Here is a 17,070-nt window from a genome sequence, read left to right on the forward strand (position 1 = left end):
AAAAAAAAAAAAAAAAAAAAAATCACGCGGCCAAGCATGGTGACTCATGCCTGTAATTTAGCACTCTGGGAGGCTGAGGCAAGAGGATTGCTTAAGTCAGGAGCCCAAGACAAGCCTGAACAAAAATAAGACTCTGTCTCTACAAAAAATAGAAAAATTGGCAAGGCATAGCGACATGCACCTAAAGTCCCAGCTACTCAGAAGGCTAAGGCAGGAGGATCACTTGAGCCTAGGAGGATCACTTGAGCCTAGGAGTCTGAAGTCACAGTGAGCCACACCGACACTACTGTACTCATGCCAGGGTGACAAAGTGAGTCTCTGTCTCAAAAAAAAAAAAAAAAAACACAATGGGAAGCCCAGGCGAGTGGATTACTTGAACTCAGGACTTATAGACCAACCTGAGCAAGAGCAAAGTCCCATCTCTAAAAATAGCTGGGCATTGTGGTGGGCATCTGTAGTCCCAGCTACTTGGGAGGCTGAGGCAAGAGGATCACTTAAGCCCAAAAGTTAGAGGTTGCTGTGAGCTATGATCCCACAACACTCTAGGGAGAGCAACAAAGTGAGACTCTCTCTCTCAAAAAAAAAAAAAAAAATCTAGCCCCAGAACCCACCACACTCTTTAACACCTATGTCATACCTATAGCACAGATCCCAGGTTAAAATAAGTCATTAATAAACAGTAGCATAGATCAGGTGTGGTAGCTCACGCCTGTAATCCCAGCACTTTGGGAGGCCAAGGCAAGTAGATTCCTTAAGTTCAGGAGTTCGAGACCAGCCTGAGCAAGAGTGAGAGCCCATCTCTAAAAAACAGCCGAATGGCTCAGCACCCGTAGCACAGTGGTTACAGTGCCAGCCACATCCACCAAAGGTGGCAGGTTTGAGCCCCGCCTGGGCCAGCTAACCAACAATGACAACTGCAACAAAAAATAGCCAGGTGTTGTGGCAGGCACCTGTGGTCCCAGCTGCTTGGGAGGCTGAGGCAAGAGAATCACTTGAACCCAAGAGTTTGAGGTTGCTGTGAGCTGTGACGCCACAGCACTCTACCAAGGGTGACATGGTGAGACTCTGTCTGAAAAAAATAAAAAATAGCTGAGCATTGTGGCAGATCCCTATCATCCCAGCTACTTGAGAGGCTGAGGCAAGAGGATCACTTAAGCCCAAGAGTTTGAGGTTGCTGTGAGCTATGATGCCACAGCACTCTACCAAGGGCCAACAAAGTGAGACTCTGTCTCAAAAAAATAAATAAACACTAGCATTATTATTTTATCTGGTACATAACAGGCATCCAATAATAAAGGCTGAAATGTGTTGAACCAAGTAGACGAGCCAGGTTTTACCTGTATTTTTCCTATAACTACATATCTTGCCATGGGACAGAGCCTCTATTCCTAAGCTTTTATGTGCACCCCCAGTCATTTCTTTCCTTCTTCTTTTTTTTTTTTTTGAGACACAGTAGACTTTAGTAGAGTGCTGTGATGTCACAACTCACAGCAACCTCAAAAACTTGGGCTTAAGCAATTCTCTTGTTTCAGCCTCCCAAGTAGCTGGGACTGCAGGTGCCTCCCACAACACCCAGCTATTTTTTGGTTGTAGTTGTCACTGTTTGGCAGGCCCAGGCTGGGTTCAAACCTGCCAGCTCCAGTGTATGTGGCTGGCACCACAGCCACTGAGCTACAGGCACTGAGCCCGCCCAATTATTTCTGATCATTAAACTCCTTAGGGCACTAGTCACATCTTCTATATTTTGTGATCACATACACATGTATCCACAGGGTCCTACTTATTGTGTACAATCAACTAATATGTATTAAATGAATGATCATGCCAATCCTCTGCTCAAAATCCTCCCAAGAACTCCTGTCTCAGAATAAAATGTAAAGTCATTAACACAGACAACAAGATTCTATGTAATTTGCTCCTTCTCCTACCTACAACCTCTCTGAACTCAACTCCTACCTTTTGCTTAGATTATTTCAACCTACCATGTTGGGTTAATGTTTCTCAAACACACCAACATACTTAACCTTTGTGCCTGGAATGCTCTTCCTCCAGATACCTGCATAGCTTGCTGTCTTATTCCATTTAAGACTCTGCTCAAATGTCACCTTATCAGAAACATCATCTCTGACCTCTCTAACAAAAATATCCACCCCACCTCCCTCCTTCTTCGTCCCCTTGTTCTGCTTTCTCCAGTCCCCACTAAAATCTGATGTCTTATGTTTAATCCTTGGTTTGTTTATTATTTGCCCCCTCTCACTAAAATGTAAGCTCCACGAGAACAGACACTTCTATTTTATTCACTGCTAGGTTTCAATATACTTAGGAGAGTCCCTGGTAAGCAGGAGACAATCAATAAATACCTATCACATTAATAAGTGATAGATGTATTTGTTGTCTATTGCTGTACAAAAAAATTACCCGTAAAACTTAGAGTAGCTTAAAACAACAAACATTTATTATCTCACAATTTCTGTGGGTCAGGAATCCAGGCATGGCTTAGCTGAGTGACTTTGGTTTAGGTCTCTCAGGAAGTTGTAATCATGCTGTCAGAAAGATTTGCATTCATTTTAAAGCTCACCTCTGCCTAGAGAATCTCCTTCCAAGATTACTGACATGGATGGGTCTTGTGGGCCTCAGAAGATCTGCTTCCAAGCTTACTGATAAACCTGGGTTTTTCAACATGCCTCCAATGGCTGCCTGCATGTTCTCAGAATATAGCAGCTAGTGATCTAGGAACGGGGAGTCAGAGAGTCCCAAGACAGAAACTACAGTCTTTTGTAACCTAACCTTAGAAGTAATACCCTATCACTTTTGCTATATTCTAGTCACTAGAAGTGAGTCACTAGGTCTAGCCTACACTCAAGAGGAGGGGATCACAATGACATGAATATCAGGAGGCAGGTCACTAGGGGCCATATTAAAGGCTGCCTTCCATAGCAGGCATAATAAAAATTAAGAAAAAAGGCCAGGCGCGGTAGCTCATGCCCATAATCCTAGCACTCTAGAAGGCTAAGGCAGGTGCACTGGTTGAGCTCAGGAGTTTAAGACCAGCCGAAGCAAAAGCAAGACCCCGTCTCTACTAAAAATAGAAAAACTGGGCTCGGTGCCTGTGGCTCAAGCGGCTAAGGCGCCAGCCACATACACCTAAGGTGGCAGGTTCGAATCCCCAGCCCGGGCCCACCAAACAACAATGATGGCTGCAACCAAAAAATGGCCAGGCGTTGTGGCAGGCGCCTGTGGTCCCAGCTACTTGGGAGCCTGAGGCAGGAGACTCGCTTGAGCCCAGGAGTTGGAGGTTGCTGTGAGTGTGATGCCATGGCACTCTACCCAGGGAGATAGCTTGAGGCTCCGTCTCAAAAAAAAAAAAAAGAAAAACTGAGGCAAGAGAATCACTTGAGCCCAATAGTTGGAGGTTGTGTGAGCTATGATGCCACGGCACTCTACCCAGAACAACAGCTTGACACTCTGTCTCAAAAGACCAGATGTGGTGGCTCATGCCTGTAATCCTTCATGTGTCCCTACTGGGAGTTCAAGGCAGGAGGATCACTTGAGCTCAGAAGTTCAAGACTAGCCTGAACAAAGCAAAACCTGTGTCTACAAAAAATAGAAAAATTAACTGGACATGGTGGTGCTAAGCAGCTGTATTCCCAGCTACTTGGGAGGCTGAGGCAGGAGGATTACTTGAACCCAGGAGTTTAAGGTTGCAGTGAGCTAGGCTGATACCACAGCACTCTTAGCCTAAGAAATTGAGTGAGATTCTGTTTTTAAAAAAACAAAAAACAAAAAATCCTTAAGGGAAAAATCAGATAAATTTAGAATAGGACATTTTACAAGTCAACTGGCACCCAGGACTCATCAAAGTTAATGATAATTAGGGGGGTGACTATTGTTCTAGATTAGAGGAAACAAAAGAGAAATAACCAAATATTTGAACAAAAAAATCTAATTAGGGAAATCTAAATATAGATTGGATATTGATTGATATTTTGGAAATACTGTTAATTTTCTTAGGTATGGTAATGGTGCTGTAGTTAGATAAGATAAAATAGCTTTATTTTGGGGAGATACATATGAAGTATTTTGGGGGTCCTAACATCTTCAACTTACTTTCCAAGAAAATATGATACACACACATCCAGAAAGAGAAGTAATTAGAAGCAGAATTAAAGTGGTAATTCAAGTGTTAAATCTTAATTATCCTGGAATCCACATTCCTTTTTTTTGTTTGTTTTTTAGAGATAAGAGTCTCACTTTCATGCCCTTAGTAGAGGCCATGGGCATCACAGCTCACAGCAACCTCCAGCTTGGGCATAGGTGATTCTCTTGCCTCAGTCTCCTGAGTAGTTGGGACTACAGGCACCTGCCACAACGCCCAGTTATTTTTTGTTGCAATTTGGCCAGGGTTGGGTTTGAACTCACCACCCTCAGTTTATGAGGCCAGCACCCTACCTACTCACTGAGCCATAGGCACTGCTGGAATCCACATTCTTACTACACCATAACATGACTCCTATATTATATAGGTAGTTATAATTCTAAAGATTATCTATATTTGGGGGGATAAGAGGGCCATGAAAGACATGATATTGATCCTCTGCCCTCCAGAAGCTGACAATTTCATTGTGGAATACCTTTTTTTTTCCTTTTTGAGACAGAGTCTCAAGCTGTCACCTTGGGTAGAGTCCCGTGGCATCACAGCTCACAGCAACCTCCAACTCCTGGGCTTAAGCGATTCTCTTGCCTCAGCCTCCCAAATAGCTGGGACTAAACACGCCCGCCACAAGGCCGGCTATTTTTGTTGTTGTTGTTGCAATTATCACTGTTTCAGCTGGCCCAGGCTGGGCTTAAACCTGCCAGCTTTGGTGTATGTGACTGGCACCCTACCTACTGAATTACGGGCACCACCTGGGAAAACCTATTTTATATGCAATATAAAACAACACATGCTAGACATGGTAGGTCACACCTGTAATCCCAGCAACTAAGACTGAGGGTGGGAGAATCACTTAAGGAGTTCGAGTGAGTTCAAGACCAGCGTGGACAACATAGTAAGACCTTGTCTCTATAAAAAAAAAAAAAAAACAAAAACAAAACCTTTTAATTTGCTGGGCATGGTGGAGCACTCCTGTAGTCCCATCTATTCAAGAGCCTGAGGCAGGAGAATACGTTGAGCCCAGGAATTCAAGGCTACAGTAAGACTAGACTGTACTCTAGTCTGAGTGACAGAGACTTCATCTCCAATAAATTAAGAAAACACATGATAAATCCAGCATATAACAATTAAGTGCTGCAAGAATACAGAAAAGGGTAACAATGAGCCTTCAGAGAATAAAATATTTTTGAAACCTTTCTCCTCTAACAGACTTCTTATTCTTGGCCTCCTTTTCCTCATGTACCACTTCATTATCTACTTGGCAACAACTATTTCCTATATAACACAATTGTCTAGAGACTATCTAAACATAAAATATGATTTTAAAAATAAAATACTATTTACATTTTCACTGGGGAAAAAAAAAAACATGAATATACTATGTGGATTAGCTTGCCTCCAAAAGCAATTGTGTTATTTCAAGTGTTAAGGATGCCAAAATGCTTGAAGATTTAAAAATAACCTCACAAAGAGCTCATTTCCAATACCAGATGGAAAGAAATTACTCTAAAGACACATGTGTAGGAGGACAAATATACAATATCAGATGATACCATGCAGAAGGTTTATATAATTATACAATACCTCAAGATTAGCAAGACTCTGCAGGTAGTAAGCTAGCAACAGTGTCAATACTCTGAATCATTGAAAAAAGAGAAAAGGGCAAGAAACAGCAAGTGGGTGGTACCAAAAAAAAAAAAGCCTTCACTTTAAGCTGCCATCATGTATCCCTACTTCATGCTGACATAGTTGGCAGGTAAAATTTGAAGGCTTAAATCCTTGGAGCTCTTGACAGTTCTGCCTGTGTCCATATGGCCAAAAACTGAGGGGGGTGGGGTGTGTTGGGGGATGGGAGGAATTTCAACAATCTGTACTAAGTGTATTATTAAGGTAAAACACTCTTCATTTTTGAATATATGTAGAACTTCCAATTGGTAATTTAAACTACATGCTAGACACATAAATTAAAATAGCATTCCTTTATAAGACATACTCAAAGATAGACTGCTGAGATCTCATTATGTTAAAATTATTCTAATAGGATTACTTAAGAAAGAATTTATGTAAGCACTAATAGCTGTTTATCACTACAGAACCTTGGCATAGTACTACTTGAAGTCACAAATTACTAGAAATATACATTTCTCTTACATTTGTGGGTTACAAGCTTAAATTAACTTGTTCTCATGCCTCTATGCTTTAATGCAGTTAAATCACTGAGAATTTCTCACTTGAAACTTTCATATCATAACTTTGATATGGTTAAATGTAGGTATTATCAAAATATGAGGCATGAGAACAAGTTTTCTGAATGAATATTAATGTATAAAGTATCAAAACCTCAGTGTAAGCTGGGCACAGTAGCTCCCACTTATAATCCTAGCACTCTGGGCAGGCACAGTGGCTCTTGCCTGTAATCCAAGCACTCTGGAAGCCAAAGCTGGTGGATCACCTGAGCTCAAGAGTTCGAGATCAGCTCAAGAGTTCGAGATCAGCTCGAGCAAGAGCAAGACCCCCATTTCTGCTAAAAATAGATAAACCAAGGCAAGATGATTACTTGAGCCCAAGAGCTTGAGGTTGCTGTGAGCTAAGATGTCAAGGTACTCTACTCAGGGTGCCAGAGTGAGACTCTGTCTCAAAAAAAAAAAAAAAAAAAAAAAAAAATCCTAGTACTCTGGGAGACCCAGGCAGGAGGATCATGAACTCAAGAGTTCGAGATCAGACTGAGCAAGAGCAAGACCTTGCCTCTACTAAAAATAGAAAAATTAGCCAGGTGTGGTAGCAATCGCCTACAGTCCCAGCTACTTAGTGGGCTGACACAAGAGAATTGCTTAAGCCCAGAAATCTGAGGTTGCTGTGAGCTAGGTTGAGGCCACAGCACTCCAGCCTGGGCAACACAGTGAGACTGTCTCAAAACAAACAAACAAAAATCCTCAGTCTATATTATGTTCAGTGCTATAATTCAGACACATAGAAGACCTAGCAAAAGTGGATTTGCATTAGGATGATTTTTGTGGAAGACCAGAGTGGCACAAAGAGAAAGCAGGTTGCTTTATAAAAACCACATTTAACGATAGGAATACAAAGTCAGACAATTAAGTTTGTGAATTCATCCTAGAAAAAAATGCTATGTACCTTACTGCTGAGTATCACTATGGTCACTATATGGCCAAGGGGAGTATTTCAAAAGTGAATATAGTGATAGTCAGCAATGAGGTATGCAGCACTTTTTCTAGGATGAGTTTGAGAACTTAATTGTCTGACACCATATACATTATGTCCAGTTTTATTTTATTTTAATTATTTCCACCTATTACCAAAAAGAAATTGAGGTGTTCCCACCCTATTAATAGATTAGATAACAGAATAAGATTATAGGTATATATTAAATAAATATAGAACTAGATAACAGTAAATATTAATAGAGTATCTACTGCTTCTTCCAATCTAATTTATCAATATGAACTCACAGTTATATTTCCTATCTGTGCCATTAAACAATCTTTCCCCTTTCTACCCACTATGCCAAGATTAACCTTATTCAAGTCTTACTCTACATAACTCAGAAACAATTTAATGACTACAAATGGAAATCACCTTGAGAGTTGAGAGCCTAGATTAAAATGACCTAGAGACCTCACCCACGGGAGGAGAGCAACAATTCAATAAACAATCAAGGTTTAATCCATATGAATTTATCTAATGCAATAATAAATTAATAAACAATAATTATGATGCCAGAATGGCTCTGGAATTTCTATAGAGAAAGGACTTTTAAGGATAGCAATCTGATTGAAAGGAGAGATAAAATATTTGGATATGAAGCTCCTAGTTTCTACTCAGATTGCATTTTTACTTAGGGTAACTTTGGGGTAAACTGATGAAGATTAGGGGGCATGGGATATTAAAGTGTCTTGAAACTACTCGTTGAATTATATTGGCTGCATTTCTCAAAAGTTCAAAGAGCTAGCCAATTTTTTTTGTGTGTGTGTGTGTCAAACAGAGTCTCAAGCTATCGCCCTGGATAGACTATCGTGGCATCATAGCTCACAGCAAACTCCAACTCTTGGGCCCAAGGGATCTTCTTGCCTCAATTTTTCTATTTTTAGTAGAGACAGGGTCTTGCTTTTGCTTTGAACTCCTGAGCTCAAGCAATCCACCTGCCTTGGTCTCCCAGAGAACCAGGATTACAGACATGAGCCACCGCACCCAGCCACCAATTTATTTTCAAACATTTCAATGTGGGTACAATCATATTTAAATAAAAATAATCAGAGCTAGGCACCTATGGCTCAAGTGGCTAAGGCGCCAGCCACATACACCAGAGCTGGTGGGTTTGAATCCAGCCCAGGCCTGCCAAACAACAATGAGAACTACAACCAAAAAAATAGCCGGGCATTGTGGTACCTATAGTCCCAGCTACTTGGGAGGCTGAGGCAAGAGAATCGCTTAAGCCCAGGAGTTGGAGGTTGCTGTGAGCACTCTACCCAGAGCGACAGCTTGAGAGGCTGTCTCAAAAAATAATAATAATAATAATCAGCAAAATAAGTATAAACAGGCCTTCATCATAATCAGATTCTCCCACTGAACTTTCCTAAAACCAGTATTTGAAGTAAAGTTCAGTAGGGTAATTAGTTCTAAATGAGATCACTTAATATAAAATATCAAAGTTCTCCTTCCTAACACCTTCAATTTCTGAATATTGCTCATTGCTACATCTTTTGTATCCTTCTTACTATGTATTCATTAAACAGCAGAAGAGTAAATCAAAATACTAATCTAACTCAGTGCATGCCAGAGTATTTGTCATATTGTACTTTACTAAATACACCACAAATCTACTCATAAAAAGATTACACAGTAAGCCAGCAGTGACATACCAAGAAGCTTAAATAAATAATAAAAATTAACACATATTTGACATTTAGATCTCCTCTAACCATTTATTATAGCGTTAAAATATAACGCTATTATAAATGAAATGAAACAATTAATTTCCAATAATTGTGGATCCTTAATAAGGTCCATAACTGATCAATTCAAAGGCCTCTTTTAAAACTTTCATCTTTAGGTACTTCATTCAGAGAAAAAAGCAAAGTTGTTCATAAGGCAAAAGTTGTTAGAATTATTGTTGTTTAGTAGCTCACAAACAAAAGAAAGTGATTCCATGTTCAAGTAATTAAGAGAAAAATCCTTTAAAGACAGTGATAAATACACATCTGAACATGCACTTGACCAATCACAACTGATGAGACTTGGAAAAATACACTGGCAGCACTTGTGCTGTCCTGCTTCTTAGATAACAAGGAAATAGACTATAGTCTATGTGTAGCTCTAAATTGCAAACTCAACTCCAATGGCCATTGATATTCTAAAGCTAAACTGATTTGTACATTCAAAGAACAATATGAAACCAGGAACGATGGCTCAAGCCTGTAATCCTAAAATTTTGGGAGACCAAAGTGGAGGATCACTTGAGGCTGGGCACTCAATACTAGCCTGACCAACATAACAAAGACATCCTATCTCCAAAAAAAATAAAATTAGCTGGGCTGGGTATGGTGGCTCACACCTACAATCCTAACACTTTGGAAGGCCAAGGAAGGAGGATTGGTTGAGGCCAAAAGTTAGAGACCAGCCTGAACAGGAGTAAGACCCTCATCTCAACAAAAAAAAAAAAGAAAGAAAGAAAGAAAGAAAGAAAGAATTAGCTGAGTGTGATGGTACACAACTGTAGACCCAACTAGACAAGAGGCTGAAGCAGGATGATGGGTTGAGCTCAGGAGCTGGAGAATGCAGTGAGCTATGAATGCACTGCACTCTAGCCCCAGGGAACAAAGCAAAACACTGTCTCAAAAAGGTAAACAATGTAAGCCCTACCATTCACATCAAGAATTACAGACCACATATCTAAAGATCACAATTTGCTAGTAAGCATATCAAAGTATTTGCAGAGAACTCAAGAATCCTATGGCCTTTAGGCAATGATCTTGACAAGCTTATTCTGAAGCTTTTTTAGGAATAAGAGGAAGGAAACCAAATAGAATCTTAAGTAGACTCTCTCTCACAATATAAATTTGCTGAAAATTAAAACCATACGAGAGGATGCCTTAAGCCCAAGAGTTCCAGGTTACAGTGAGCCATGATTATACCAATTATATCTGGGCAACAGAATGACACCCCATGTCTAAAAAAAAAAAAAAAGGCAAAACCATAAGCTAAGAAATGAGATGGAAGGCTAACTGTGTAATTTTCAAAGATGTTAAATTCAAGCTGTACACAAGAAAAAAATCACACTAGTGAACTCTAAATGTGGGACACAAACCTGACAAAAGATAATACGACAGGAAAAATATATAGGTCATATCTCAACAAAATGCCACAACCATTTCTTTAGAAGAGATAGGAATTACTTAAAATAATTTGTTAATTCAGATACTACTACTCAGGAGTGTTTCTTAGGAGAAAAGAAAGGATATAAGATTAAAGCACTTTTAAATATGCAAAGAAGATCTGTGTATTATTTTATTATTATATAAAATATTATATCATGTTATTTTAGATATTATAGTAAGGGAAAGCCTACTTTGAAACATAGGTCTGTTCCCTGTGTCTACTACTTGTACACAATAAAAAAGATTTGGGTGTTTAACAATTAAAAATTAAGAATATTTTGGATCTTAGTCCACAAAGAAACACCTAAAAGACTTTCTTCTATAAGCTTAGTCCACTTGCAAACAGCCAGAAAGGCTGTCTACCCAGCCGGACAGCTTGAGGCTCTGTCTCAAAAAAAAAACCAAAAAAACATTTATTTCCAAGCATTAAACTTGTCAATGGGTGGAGTGTTTAGCTCTGTGTAGAAGGGAAGCCTAAAAAGTTTGTTTAATCTATCTTCAGCCATCATCTACCATTAAGGGCTCCACACATCAATGGGACATATAGAATCTAAATCCTTTTAAGAAACACCAGTTAAAGAAAACCCAACTGGTTGGCCATACTAATGAAGTTCAAAAAAATTTTTCTTCAAAACAATACAAAAATTCTATCAGGTTCCATCTATCCACACACTTTAATTTACCAATATATGGAACATTTTTCAGGTAGGAGAACTTAAAAGAGCCAGGAGGAATATGTATGACTTGTATAGAGGGAACTATATGGCCTACAGAGATGGCAAAGCCTGGGTTATTACTGAGTAACTACTGGTTGGAGAATACAAGGAAAAAGAATAAAAGTAGAAAGGCAGGCTGGGGCCACATTGTACAAGAACTCATCTATACGATATTTGGTATAAAACACTCATAGAAATGTTGGGAGAATTTCAGTGAACCCTAAAGATTAAAAACATTTATTTCAGCTCGGCGCCTGTGGCTCAAGTGGCTAAGGCGCCAGCCACATACACCTAAGGTGGCAGGTTCGAATCCAGCCCCCGCCGCCAAACAACAATGATGGCTGCAACCGAAAAAAAATAGCCAGGCGTTTTGTGGCGGTGGTCCCAGCAACTTGGGAGGCGGAGGCAGGAGACTCGCTTGAGCCCAGGAGTTGGAGGTTGCTGTGAGCTATGCGACGGCACTCTACCCAGGAGGACAGCTTGAGGCTCTGTCTCAAAACAAACAAACAAACATTTATTTCTAAGCTTGAATTCAATTATACAAAGACAAAAGTATAGTTTCATTATTTGAAGAAAGAGGAATCAGAAAGTTAGCACTCTGAATTTAGGTTCAACAATGAGTTCACTTTTAATAGTGGCAAAGATATACGGTACTTGTTTCCACGGGTATATAAACAATGCCTACCTTTACATTAATTATAGACTTCCCCAAGAAACCACTCTCAACTAGCTACTTGGGTTCAAAGGCAATCTGATGTTCAGTTGCATCTATTTTTTAAACCTGCCATTTATTGAGTGCTTACTGTGTGCCAGATACTGTTGTGTGCCCTACATGGTTTACATTCATAACACTCAAGAAACTAGTTTACAAATCCAAAACTTTTACAGCTGACAAGGAATTTATTGTGTTTTCAAGTTACAGAAAAGGAAAACGAAGAGTACATCAAGTTTCCACAAAAAGTGAGGGTTAACGCTATGCCAACAAAATCAGAAGAATTATATACAGAATATACGTACTATAATCTGCTGCATTAAAAGAATGAAATCAATTAATATTTTTGCCAGAACTGAGAATACAGAAAACAGTAAGGAACAACAGCACTGAGTACAGTATATCCTCAAGAGAGTATAAATCCACTATAATAATATCTAAGACACAAGACAAGACTTGAGATTTTCCCTAAAAACAGAAAGGAACAAAATAGCAGCTGTGAAATCACCCAGACTACTAAAAAAAGCTCGACATCTCTTAAGGAAAAAATAAAAGAAAAAAAACAAGGTGGGGTGAAGGAGACTATCTCCTAATGAGCAAAACATGCCAAAAACAAATCTCCATAGACTAGTCATTGGTGGTAGGGTACAGTTGGAGAAACAACAGGATGACAGTCGCTATCAGGTGACCTGAACCAATCCGGCAGCAATCTGCTTCACGTGAGATCACTTTCTCTCTCAAGAGAATGCCTGTTCTTGGGGAGAATGACCCTGTTTTTGGCAAAACCCTCGCCAGGAAGAGTGGCCTGGTGGGGGAATCGCAGAGGGCGAGCCTCGGTCCAGCCCCTCCACAGGTACGGCAGCCCAGCAAGCGTGGGGAAAGATTTCCAAGCCGACAGATGCGCGAACTGAAAAAGGAGGTCACGACGCTGAGGGAGCAGATTTAACCCTTGGCTCTCTGGGAACCCTGAAGACTCGGGGAGTAAGCATTGGATCCCGAGGGTTCGGGCAATTTTTTTTTTTTTTCTCACTGATGCAGGTGTCTGTGGCGGGAAGGCCTTCAAAGTCCTGCGAGGGCTCCCTCCACCCCTCCGATTCTGCCTGACTTCTCCAAACGGCCCAGCTCCCTCGTCATGAAGAAATCGCTCCGCGGCTGCACCCAGCACCTTCCCCGTCTGAAACCTGCAATTCTCCCTCATTTGGTTTCCTTCCAAGGCTCCTGCCCGCGGTACAAAGATTGACAGACCAATGGGGACCGATTTTCCTTCGTCAAAAACATACCCCAAGCCTAACTTTTAAATGCTGCCCCGACGCAACCCCTTCCCCTTTCCTCTGCAGCTCCCCGCCCGCCTCTCGCTCCTCAGGCCGCGCGTTCTGGCTGGAGCCCCCGGCGCTCCAGCGTGCGCACGAGGCCCCTCCGCCGCAGAGCCCGCGCCCCCTGGCCCGGGGCCTGTGGGGGGTTGCAGACAAAGAGGATGCAGCGCCGCCGCGGCCGCCAGGACCGTCCCCCCGGGGACAGCTCCAAGCCCCCCGCCCCGGCTTGCGCGCCGCCGCCGCAGCCGCCTCGCCTCACCGGTGGCTCTGGGGCCCGGGCTCCCGCGCCCACTGCAGCTACAGCCCGACGAACAATGGCAGGAGGAGGCGCCGGCGTCCGACGCTCGGGCCCTCTGCGGCTCGCAGGCTGCTGGCGGACGGACTAAACCCACCAGAGGAGGGAGGGAGGAAGCAAGTGAGCAAGCTAGCGAGCAGCCCCGGCGCGCGCCCTCCCGCCTTCCCTCCTAGAGGCGAGGCCGGCCCGGCCCGCAGCCCGCCCGCCCGCGCGCGCCCCTCCCCTCCGTTCGCCACAACATTGTAGTAAATTTCTATTGGACCGTGCGGGAGGGAAGGAGGGGGCCGGGCCCGCGGCCCGTCAACCCATTGGTTGAGGCCAAGTTCTAGCGCCTCTTGTTTCCCCCTCCCCTAGGCCGGTAAGGAGAGGGGAGGGGAAGGAAAAAGAGGGGGAAAAGGCAAGGGTCTGGCCGCGAGCGCGCACGCGCAAGTCGAACCCGGTCTGGGTGTTCCGGGCTCCTGCAGCACCCACGTGGGGAATAGGGCAGTTAGTGTACTAGACCAAAGTGAGGTCCTTTCCTCCCAGAGAATGGCCAGGTAAGAGGCCGAGATTTGATAGTTGGGAATCACGTCGAGGCTACTGCCAGGCTACCCCAACTGATTGCCCCTAATGTACCTAGTGACCTAAGGTAAGTCATTCAGCATCTCTGGGCCTCAGTTTCCCCATACACTAGCTTGACAGTGTCTAGCGCCCTTCCAATCCTGACATTTGATGTGATTTTACCTCTCCTGCCAGCCGTGTGAGGCCTGAAATGGACGCTAAGTGTTGGAGCCATGCCAAGATCACCTGTCTACTTCGTTTAGAAGTCTCCTAATTCCACTTTGGCACTCTCACAATCATAAAGACCTAGCTTCCAAGGTTTGGTCTCACAATTTCCTAGTGTACATTTACTTTCCTCCATAAGTATCAGCCCCTTGACCCTTATTACTCCCTGCTAGGTTGGTGTCTGCAGCCCCACAGAGCAGAAAGAAGGCTGTAGGGGCTGTAAAGTGAGATAAGATCTGGTATTTTATTTTAGAGATGAGGAAACTGAAGCAGAGAGGCTTAGAATTGCCTGGCAATCTGACATCAGAGCTGATATATGTATGCCAGGTAGATATCTATGACATCTTAATCACACCCACCCCACAATCTCAGTACAACTTCTAGAAATAGACTGCTTAGGTAGATTTTTTTTTTTGAGATAGGGTCTTGCTCTGCCTTTTCCCAAGCTGGAGTGCAGTGGTTATCATCATAGCTCACAGCAGCCTTGAACTCCTGCCTCTCAGTCTCCTGAATAGCTGGTATTACAGGCACACGCCATGACACCCAGCCAATTTATTTATTTATTTATTATTAAGACAGAGTCTCACTTTGTCACCTTCCATAGAGTGCCATAGCATCACAGCTCACAGCAACCTCAAACTCTTGGGCTCAAGCAATTCTCTTCCCTCAGTCTCATGAGTAGCTAGGATTATAGGCACCCACCACAACACCCAGCTATTTTTAGAGACAGAGTCTTGCTCTTGCTCAGGCTGGTCTCCAACTGGTAAGCTCAGGCAATCCACCAGTCTTGGCCTCCCAGAGTGCTAGGATTACAGACGTGAGCCACCATGTCCGGCCCCAGTTAATTTATTTTTAATTTTTTGTAGAGAGGGGGTTTAGCTATTGCCCAGGCTGGTCTTGGTCCTGGCCTTAAGCAGTCCTCCCACCTCTGCCTCCCAAAGTTCTAGGATTACAAGCATGAGCCAGCACTCTAGCCTCAATTCTTAGTCTGTAGTCCTCCCTAATTATTTGGCCTCCTCTATGCCTCAGTTTTCAACCCTATAAAAGGGGACAATAATAGTGTGTTTGCTCCAGAGGCTAACAGGCAGCTACCTCATAGAGTTACCATAAGAATTAAACAAGTTAGTTGGAGGTTGCTGTGAGCTGTGATGCCATGGCACTCTACCCAGGGGGATAGCTTGAGGCTCCGTCTAAAAAAAAAAAAAAAAAAGAATTAAACAAGTTAAGGCTGGGTGCAGTAGTTCACACCTGTAATCCTAGCAGGCTAGGAGGCTGAGGCAGGAGGACTGCCTGAGCTCAGAAATTTGAGACCAGCCTGACAAGAGTGAGACCCTATCTCTACTAAAAATAGAAAACTTAGCCAGGCATGGTGGCTTATGCCTATAGTCCCAGATGCTTAGGAGGCTGAGGCAGGAGGATCACTTGAGTCCAGGACTTGGAGGTTACAGTGAGTTAGGATGATGCTATTACTCTCTAGCCCAGGCAACAGAGTAAGGATCTGTTTTAAAGAGAAAAAAAAAGTTAAAATATGTAAAGGGCTGAGAGCAATGCCTATCCCATTGTAAGATCTATATAAGTGTTAGCTATACTACTATTTGGAGACTAAAATATGGACTGAGAAGGGTGGAGCTGACTGATATAATAATATATTTGAGTTCTATTTGTTTGCTTGTTTGTTTTGAGACAGAACCTCAAGCTGTTGCCCTGGTTAGAGTGCCATGGCATCATAGCTCAGAGCAACCTCAAACTCTTGGGCTTAAGCGATTCTCCTGCCTCCGCTTCCCAAGTAGCTGGGACTACAGGCACCCACCACAACACTCGGCTATTTTTTGGTTGGCAGGCCCGGGCTGGATTTGAACCCGCCAGCTCAGGTATATGTGCCTGGCGCCTTAGCCGCTTGAGCCACAGGTGCAGAGCCTAATATATTTGTTAAAAATATAATCGTTGGCTTGGTGTCTATAGCTAAGTGGTTAATGGCACCAGCCACATACACCAGGGCAAGTTCGAACCCAGCTGGGCCTGCTAAACAACAATGACAACAACAATAAAAATAGACAGGCTTGGTGGCAGGTGCCTATAGTCCCACCTACTTGGGAGGCTGAGGCAAGAGAATCACTTAAGCCCAAGAGTTTGAGGTTACTGTGAACTGTGACACCACAGCACTCTACTGAGGGTGATATAGTAAGACTCTGTCTCTAAAAAAAAAAGAAAAGAAAAGAAAAAAGAGTGTCATTGTTGGGTGGATGCAGTGGCTCATGCCTGTTCTAGCACTCTGGGAGGCCAATGCAAGTGGATTGCCTGAGCTTAGGAGTTCAAGACCAGCCTGAGCAAGAGCTAGACCCTATCTCTACTAAAAGAACCAAGACTGGGCATTGTGATGGGTGCCTATAGTCCCAGTTACTTGGGAAGCTGAGCCAAGAGGATGACTTGAACCCAAGAGTTTGAGGTTTGAGGTTGCTGTGAACTATGATGACACCGTGACGCTCTACCCAGGGCAATCAAGTGAGACTCTGTCTCAAAAAAAATAAGAATGTAATTGTGTCCAGCACTGAGCTGAGCACATTACATAATTTATCTGTTTAAAACATCATAAAATTGGCTGAGCACCTGTACTTCAGTGGTTAGAGCTCCGGCCACCTGCACTGGAGCTGGTGGGTTTGAACCCAGCTCAGCCTGCAGCCTGCTAAACAACAACAACAAAAAATAGCTGGGCATTGTGGC

General features: G+C 42.7%; 1 protein-coding gene across 10 annotated transcripts in view; it reads right to left on the reverse strand.

Moving 5' to 3' along the window:
* The window catches only part of EPB41 (erythrocyte membrane protein band 4.1), a 226,289-nt gene that overhangs the window by 189,428 nt on the left and 19,791 nt on the right, over nucleotides 1-17,070 (reverse strand). For 7 of the 10 annotated variants that reach the window (XM_023507446.1, XM_023507448.1, XM_023507447.1 and 4 more), the window contains exon 1: nucleotides 13,549-13,744. The exons of the other annotated variants lie outside the window; for them this stretch is intronic. The gene's annotated coding sequence lies outside the window, so the exon portion shown is untranslated. Of the gene's footprint in view, nucleotides 1-13,548; nucleotides 13,745-17,070 lie in introns of those variants that run through there. 10 annotated transcript variants of the gene reach the window in all.

This window comes from Otolemur garnettii, unplaced genomic scaffold (assembly GCF_000181295.1).
Source record: "Otolemur garnettii isolate 467f Iridium unplaced genomic scaffold, OtoGar3 scaffold00184, whole genome shotgun sequence".
Taxonomy (NCBI): Eukaryota; Metazoa; Chordata; class Mammalia; order Primates; family Galagidae; genus Otolemur; species Otolemur garnettii.